This window comes from Perna viridis, chromosome 11 (assembly GCF_037379345.1).
Source record: "Perna viridis isolate PV_CMFRI_1.1 ecotype Kerala chromosome 11, ASM3737934v1, whole genome shotgun sequence".
Taxonomy (NCBI): domain Eukaryota; kingdom Metazoa; phylum Mollusca; class Bivalvia; order Mytilida; family Mytilidae; genus Perna; species Perna viridis.
The window spans coordinates 13,109,023-13,116,657 of record NC_142455.1 but is presented as its reverse complement, the minus strand read 5'-3'; the positions used below and the strand labels follow the sequence as shown (position 1 = coordinate 13,116,657).

Genomic DNA, 7,635 nt, shown 5'->3' with positions numbered 1-7,635 from the left:
CATTTAGGTTGTGATGGATCCAAGATTGATCTGTCGACACAAAATACTAACTTCGACATCTTGAAAAATGAATAAAAATAAAGAAATAAAAGTGATTTCCATTGTTTAGAATTTGTAATCTTTAGTCTTTTGATTCGGTCAGTAAAAATAGTTTCATTAAGCAGCCGGACTATTGCCGTTTTCATATTTTAGCAAATAATCACGGAGGCTTGTCATTGAAAATATCAAAAGATTAGTTTATTAAAATGTAAGAAATATATTACAGTTTAATCTTTTTGAAGACGTTCCATCGTGTATCACTTTTGTTTCCTCATTACCAGACGTATATTGTTGTTGTATGTTTGTTATAGTTAATTCTGAATTATTTGGAAAATACAAAACCAGTAAGATAACATGCTGTATAAAAAGGTCAGCTTTAGGGCTTGAGGTCCAAAATGTGAAACTGATTAAGGTTGTATGCAGCGAATTCACCAGAAGATTGCTAATTTACTTTTCTTGAATTTATTATAACGATGAATATGCAGAAAACTAAACTAATGCGCTTTATTTTAATAAAAGAATAATCAAGGGAATCAAGATTCTAGCGGAAATCAAAAGAATGTAATCCTGGGACAAATATCAAACGAAGGTTGTAACCAAATTAAAAATTCAAAGTATGATGATAAATAATTTTTTTCTCAGATATTGTCAAGTTCGAACCAGGCGATATCATGATATTTTACACATGTATAAAGAACGTGCAACTTACCCGAGATTATCAATACTCCCTACATGTATATGTTGTCTTCATTTCAACCAACTATTGTGCATTTTTTGACATCTTCGTATATGTCGTCATCATTATAAAATTCACTAACATACCCTGAAATAATATATCCACACACTTTTCAAAGAGTAATCAAGGAAACCAAGGTTATAGCTGTAATCAAAAGAATGTAATCCAGGGACAAAGACCAGACATGGAAAACAGACATACACAACAAAGAACATTAAGTAACTAAAATCATACAAAGTAACAAAAGCAAATGAATAACTTGGATTCCATTAAAAACTGGGGGCATGGACCAGGTGCACCAGTAGGGTTAGCGTCCTCTCCTTTTCTAGAAACACCCGCCGAGTTGCTCATAAAAAGTCAAGTCCGGGGTAGACAAACGAGGAAAGGAAAACTATGACCCGTTGAATGAATCAGTTTTCATGGTGCAGATGGATACACCATAACGATCCACGAGTTCATGATGACAATAAAACTTCTGTAGTGATGACTTCAATCCTGTAGCAACATAACCCTGTTCCAGAAACCTATTTGTTAGAGTTCTAGCGCGATACAAAAAGTCTGTTTAGTTTCGGCAGGATCTGGCATAACGTATGAGTGATATGAACAATCCATACGCAGATGCTGAAGGGATGTTGCCACAGATGGAAGGAAAGTTGACAATTTTGAATGAAAAGTCATCACTTTTGTCGTTAAGTTTGGTCAATAGTTTTCCTTTACCATCGATTTCTAAGTGTAGGTCAAGATATGAGGCTGACTTCACATTGTCTGTAGTATCCTTTATCTCAAGTTCTTTGGGGGTAGATGCGATGTATCAAATCCCCGAAAATAGGATTGTTTAAGTGTCAGTCACGTACCCTTTCAAATTCAGTGGTGCATGAAATTTAAAATCCGTTTGCCTCAGATGACGGTAGATAGTATGATAGAAGTAACTAAAGGAATAAATACATGTAGATTATTTTCCATACAAAAAGAAACATAAGAACGAGAGTGATTTGATTCTCATGTATTCCCTTGATATGAGAAGTGTAAAAACAGGGAACCCCTTATTCAGCTGTAAGGGGATTTCGATGTATGACAGGAATTATTAATGTATTTAAAAAAATAAATAAATAAATAAAATTAAATATAAAAAACCGCATTTTTCTTGTGTTTATTTTGCTGTGCCACTTATGTGTATGTGCATTTTTTTTTATTTATTTATTTTTTTTTGTTTCATTTTGACTATCTTGTATTTCGTAAATAAGTGAAAAAAAGAACGGTTTGTTTGATCGATGTTTAAAAAAATATCGAAAAAAAAGAAGAAATATTTTCGAAACATTTTTATTAGTATGTATTTTTAAAGGCATCTGTATATCCATCTTTGATTGCACCAACCTAACGAAGGGTTTTCGTATCTCCTCCTCCCAAGTTTGCGAACGGCCTTATAATATAGTTTGGCAATCTTTATGCAGAATCGTCGTCCAAAACACAACCTTTTCATGCGATAGTAAAATACTATATCGCAAGATAATCTGCTTATGCCAAATTTTGAGCCCTGAAGTTAGATACATGTATGTAGAACTATCATTTCATATTTCACACACCATCCCTACTGACAAAATTACTCTAAAAAAATTCTTTTCTGGTGCATTTTATATCTTTTGATGTTTTATTGAAATCGAGATCTCCAACATTTTATGACGTTTTTAATTAATGCAACTGTTGGGTGTACAAACTGCAAAATATCGTTATTTGTACAAGTGAAACATAAAATTACTTTACTACTCAATGCTTTATCATGTTTTGTCACATTTTGCTTCGGTTATATCCATATTTGGTGTGACCTAAACATGAGTTAGAATGCAGTGGAATGACATGGTTTTGTTTTCTTTACAATATTGCTCTGTGAAATTAATTTTGCAAAATCCTTTTTTTTAATGGCCAGAATGGATATGTTTTGTCATTTTGGTTATGAGTTTTTCTTACCTTACTTTTCAACTGTTCCAATTCATGCTTTTCTTACACTTTACGACAAAAAGATATAATAATGTTTTGTATCAAGCTAGTGCGATTACATTTTATATTGCGTACGTTACAGATATCCACCTTGTCTGGTAAAAATCCATAAAATTCAACAGAGGAGATTGCATTATTAGATACATTCCGTGCAACAATTACTGTCGTTTTTAATTTACTTCAAACTAAACGTGAAAGGTAATTTTTCTAACAAAGTTTATGTATGATGGGTATCTTTGTATTATGTGATAGCTTTATTATAAAAAAAAATTCAACTGGAATTCGCAATAGTTGATTTATCGAAATAATGAATTCAATCATGCGAGATAAATATCGTGCTTTATAAACAGTTTGTCAGAAAGGTAGAACTGTTAGCCAATAGTGATATTGTTAACTGGATAACAGGTGTAGCAGGCAATTACTTATTCAATGTTTCAATTTTTATTCTGCACCACGTAGTCATGATAATGCAGAATTCAAGTTTTCAGATTCTGAAAGCATTTAATAAAATTTAATAATTTAGTCATAAATGCGACTAACTAATGACTGTCGATACTATAAATAAAACTAGAAAACTTACACATCCATAGCAAACGTCATGTTTATGACATGCTGGAGTGAATTTTGTTTTATAGAAAAACGGTACGGGTATGCTGCATCCATCAGTGTATGGGTTATTATTACAGGAGTATGCAAACGTGAAAATTAACTCCGCCTGGATAATGAGAACGGCAAGCAGAAGTGACTTCATGGCTCTGAAAGAGTAATCAAGGGAACCAAGGTTATAGCGGTAATCAAAAGAATGCAATCCAGGGACAAAGACCAGACATGGAAAACAGACATACACAACAAAGAACATAAAGTAACTTAAATCATACATACAAAGTGACAAAAGCAAATGATCAACTCGGACTCCACTAAAAACTGAGAGCATGGACCAGGTGCACCGGTAGGGTAATCGTCCTCTGCTTTTCTAGAAATACCCGACGAGTTGCTCATTAAAATAATTAAAGTGAAATAACTTATCAAAATCAAATACTGTAAAAATAGAATCGTTTGTGCGTTTGCTTCCAATCTTGAATTAAGCACAAAGTTCAAAATGCAAAAAAGGAGTAAAAGAAGTTTAATCCATGTCGACTTCAGACTTGCACTGTTTCGTTCGTAAGCACGAGTGGATTTAGTTCATTCTTTAGAAAATAGCTTCATACGTACCTAGAAACAATGACTATCAACACAACGAAGTAACTATTTGAAAATGTACATCTTTCGGTTGCATTCTTTGTTGGTAATTAAATTGTGACTTGATATCTTGTTTACAAGTTAATCAATATCAGGGACATGATATAATAGAAGTTTGAAAAACATAATCATTAAATAGTTTACATTATAAGGAACTAAAAATAATACTACAGCCAAACTTGTACGTGCTTTTAATAATAATCTGTCTACATAAATAATAATTATTTTTTTTTAAAGCAAATATGGAATTTTGTTTTAAAAGTATATTTCTAAACATAATTATTGGTTTTTGACAATACCTACAAATATAGCTTAAATAGTTTATAGTAAATAGTTGTGATAAAGAGAGACAATATTAATGTATTTCATAGGACAAACATTATGTGTTTATAGAGGACGAAGTCTACACAACGGTATTGCATGCGAAATAAAATCATAGCTTGGAACCAACGACGGCCTGATTTCAGAAACGTTGTTCGGAGCTACCTATACAAAGCTCGATATTTCCGTTTCTTCTTCATTAAAAGCATTTTTTATTCATTCAAATATTTTTTTTCTTTTCTGATATGCAATTAGGGTAGGCCTTTCTGGTTTGGGTTATACAAATTATGGAACAGGCGCGTTTCATAACTTGTATATAGGCTTCTAGAACAGGTTATGTTGTTACAAAATTGAAGTCATCACTACAGACGTTTTATGGTCGTCATCATGAACTCGTGAATCGTTATGGTGTATCCATCTGCACCATGAAAACTGATTTATTCAACGGGTCATAGTTTTCCTTTCCTCGTTTGTCTACCCCGAATTTGACTTTTTATGAACTACTCGGCGGGTGTCTCTAGAAAAGCAGAGGACGCTTACCCTACCGATGCATTTGGTCCGTGCTCCTAGTTTTTAGTGGAGTCCGAGTTGCTCATTTGCTTTTGTTACTTTGTATGTATGATTTTAGTTACTTTATGTTCTTTGTTGTGTATGTCTGTTTTCCATGTCTGGTCTTTGTCCCTGCATTAAATTCTTTTGATGACCGCTTTAACCTTGGTTCCCTTGATTACTCTTTCAACAGATTAAGAAAAAGTCTGACTTGGTGATGTACTTACGCGTCTATCTCAACTATTCAACTTGACGTTCAAAACCAAATCCGCCTTGGAAAAATATTAAACGAATTGTATACTTTCTTCTGTGGCAACATCCCTTCAGCACCTGCGTATGGAGTTTTCATATCACAACTCATATGTTATACCAGGGCTTGCCATAACTACGCAGACTTTTTGTATCACGCTAGACTTGTTAAACAGACTTCTTGAACAGGGTTATATTGCAATTAGACTGACGTCATCACTACAGAAGTATTATTATCGTCATCTTTGTCCCTGGATTACATTCTTTTGATTTCCGCTAGAATCTTAGTTCCCTTGATTTCTCTTTAAAATTGAAGCACTTTTTTTCTAAGATTGGAAAAGCTGCCAGTTGCGTCAGTTTGATATGCATTTGTTTTCGTCAAAGGTCATGTGTAAAATATTCCCGCCTTCGTTTATAATTTGTTAAATATCCGGAATCTATACAACTTATGATTGAGACCACCTATTAAACAAAAAGGATATTGCTGGAGCTGCTCGTATTGGTTACATTAAGAACTCAGGAACGTTGGAGCTCGCAATACTCATTTAAATAGGCAATGTCTACCATGTATTGGTACTGCAGTTACCGTGCAACTATGTATCGTAGTTGAAATACAAGAACTGGACATTACATCAAGTTTGAATTACGAACAAGGGCAAGATTTATTGATTGTTGGGGGTTTAACACCCGATCAGCAATATTTTAGCTATATTCAGGCGATGAACATGAAATGTATGATAAAATGAACATGACATGATGATGATTAAATGTAAAATGGGATGGACACAAGGATAATAAGGTCGACAAATTTTGATTCCTGGACTTAAGCGGAGCGCAAAGGTTCCTACTCCTATCAAATACCAGCGCTGCTGCAGGCCTATTATTTTAACACCCGGATCTGCACGGAGCAAAACAAATTGAACAAATGCTTCCAAATAAATAATAAGAGTTTTAAAAAGGCTTTGCTTTATTAGCCATGCTTAAACCTTATAAAAGCAGACCTGCTACATTCCTCCTTTTGTATTACTTTTGTTTTTGAATAAGTTAACATCTTATTTTTCTACTGCATTTAAAATTTATATTTGATTATTTAAATGGAAATACCATAAATTTGCATGTCGTTATGTGCATTCTTGAACTATTACATGTATGTCACTTACATATACCTATGTCACAATCACAAGCAGAAAAATCAATTCTAAATAGGAAATTATGATTAAGTTTTCTTGTTTTTAACATTCTTGCAAAAGTTCATTGTAATACAAATTCAAAAATGTTTAGATATATTTAGAAAAAAAACCCAACTTATAACAGCTTAATTGGTCAAACAATTTACGACACAAGTAATACTGATAAGACTTAACATCATTTTGATGCAAAATTTCGGGTTTGGTAAGACTATTTATAGAAGCTAATAATAATTTACCAAAGTTTCATGTAAACTAGTTGTAGCATTGTTTTTACTTATTGTGTTTAGTGTGAACAGACCCATCGAACAATGGTTTTTGTTTTCTAGGAAGATCGAGCTTATTAAAATTGTAATTGTTCATAAAAACGAATATGTACATTTCAATCTCACAACTAAACCAAAAAAGTTGCATGAAAATGATGTCGGGGCTTATCAGTATTTTTTGTTTACAAAAACCTTGCAACCAGTTAAACCGTGAAACTAATCATAGTTTCTGTTGGGAAGTAATATCTTTAGTTGTAGGAATAAAGTTTCTTTTTGTCGCATTCTGTTTTCCTTTAGGTGTAGATACATCTACAATTTAAGATAGTTAATGTTATCTATATTAAGAAGTGCAGAGGATTGTCATCAAAAATTGGTTTTATCGTCTTGAATTAAAAATAATTACAATAGGATAAATACAGTTTGACTTAGTGTTGCATATTAAGGTATTGAACGAACATTATGATGTATGACAATTAAGAGTAAGTGTATTTTACCAAAGATAGTGAATTTTCTATGTCTGTCAATGTCTGTTAACACCTAGTTCTTGATTCAAGCTGTTTCGGCTGCCTTTATATTATTTGTTTTGAAAAACCCGGCCAAAATGATAGCTCTGATGGAATGTTCAGTGTTCATTTCTCCATCTCTGACTGAAGGAATATTATCTTCAAGCCCCTTTGCTGTTGAGAATTCCTCTCTTGTAAAAATTGGAAAAGCCTCCTTCAATATTTTCAAGAGCTTCCCCTTTGGAAAAAAAGTTTGCTCTCTGTTGAACCATGTCTTTGAAACAAAATGCCAAAGATATGTCCATGGTCTTCAGGCTGGATAAAGTCGTCATTCGTTTTGCTGAAGAGCCATTGAATTTTTTCTTCGCTTCTTCGATCCCAAAGTATAGAAGGCATCCTCCTTTGTGATATAGGCTTTTTGGTGTCTGCTTTCATTTTGCTGGTTTTTTTTATATATATATTCAAACCAAAAAGTGAACAATTTGAAAAACAGTATTTTGTTTTGCAATTTATATATATCTATATATATATATACATAAACGTCTCAGAAT

General features: G+C 32.8%; 1 long non-coding RNA gene across 2 annotated transcripts; it reads right to left on the bottom strand.

Moving 5' to 3' along the window:
- Nucleotides 1-2,079: 2,079 nt before the first annotated feature.
- Nucleotides 2,080-4,055, bottom strand: LOC148603045 (uncharacterized). 2 transcript variants are annotated; one of them, XR_015916527.1, is made up of 3 exons: nt 3,983-4,055; nt 3,351-3,525; nt 2,080-2,309 (listed from the first exon to the last, which is right to left on the bottom strand). It is a non-coding gene; the product is annotated as an uncharacterized LOC148603045 (long non-coding RNA). The 2 variants fall into 2 exon arrangements; XR_015916528.1 differs by lacking the exon at nt 3,983-4,055 and adding an exon at nt 3,920-3,978.
- Between the last annotated feature and the right edge of the window lie 3,580 nt (nt 4,056-7,635).